This window comes from Egretta garzetta, unplaced genomic scaffold, assembly GCF_000687185.1.
Source record: "Egretta garzetta isolate BGI_Z169 unplaced genomic scaffold, ASM68718v1 scaffold322, whole genome shotgun sequence".
NCBI lineage: Eukaryota > Metazoa > Chordata > Aves > Pelecaniformes > Ardeidae > Egretta > Egretta garzetta.
In genome coordinates, this window is record NW_009259044.1 from 443498 (window position 1) to 444745 (window position 1248).

The window sequence follows — 1248 nt, forward strand, 5'->3', positions numbered from 1 at the left end:
GAGTACTGCGTCCAGCTCTGGAGCCCTCAGCACAAGAAGGACATGGAACTGTTAGAGCAGGTCCAGAGGAGGGCTACGAAAATGATCTGAGGGCTGGAGCACCTCTCCTATGAGGCCAGGCTGAGGGAGTTGGGTTTGTTCAGCCTGGAGAAGAGAAGGCTGAGGGGAGAGCTGATTACGGCCTTTCAGTACCTAAAGGGGGCCTATAGGAAAGATGGGGAAAATCTTTTTAGTAGGGCCAGCTGTGACAGGACAAGGGGTAATGGTTTTAAACTAAACCAGGGTAGGTTTAGACTAGATCTAAGGAAGAAATTCTTTACAACGAGGGTGGTGAAATACTGGAACAGGTTGCCCAGAGAGGTAGTGGAGGCCCCATCCCTGGCAGCATTCAAGGCCAGGTTGGACGGGGCTCTGAGCAACCTGATCTAGTTAGCGGTGTCCCTGCTCCCTGCAGGGGGGTTGGACTGGGTGACCTCCAGGGGTCCCTTCCAACCCAAAACATTCTATGATTCTATGAAACTTTTATAACCGTTAAATTGCCCTTCCCGTGGTTTGCTTTGCAGGCACCGCCTGGCTTGGCCGGAGGGACGTGCCCGGTGCTGAGCCCACAGGGTGTGATCCCATCAGCCAGGTCCATGAGCAGCAGGATGGGACCATGGTGCCAGGCTGCTCTGGGAACCATTGCGGGTGTTTGGGCCCAATCCTGCACCGCTGCACAGGGCGGTGTGAGCCGTGGGGCAAAGAACTGGCCCGTCTTCCCTTTTCTAGCAGAATGAGCCTTAACATCGCCCCGTTTTCCTGCACACGGAGGAGCCGGTTGGTTTTGGACAGCCCCCGGCTGGTGGGGTAGGTGCATCCGCAGTGGTGGGGGTTGTGCTGGGTTCCCAAAATGCCTTGGAGGGAGCACCAGGACTTGGGGCCTCAGAGAGCAGGTACAACCAGCAGCTTGCATCTGTCACACCACCCCCCTCACCCGCCCCCCCGAAAAAATGTTCCGGCTGTGCCCTGAGCCTCCCTGGGATCCGGGTGTCGGCATGGCCATCGGTCTCCATCCCAGGGCCTGACCCTGCATCCCGCTCACCGCACCGATGCCAGCAAAGGAACAGCCAAACCCAGGCGCTAGGACTCAGGGGCCAGCTGGTAATTACTGGTGTTTCTCTTAAAGCAGGTAAAGGACAGCCGAGCCCTTCAGGGAAGAACCCGGGGTACAGCGTGTGGCGCCCAGCGAGGCTGGGGGGGTCTGGGCAG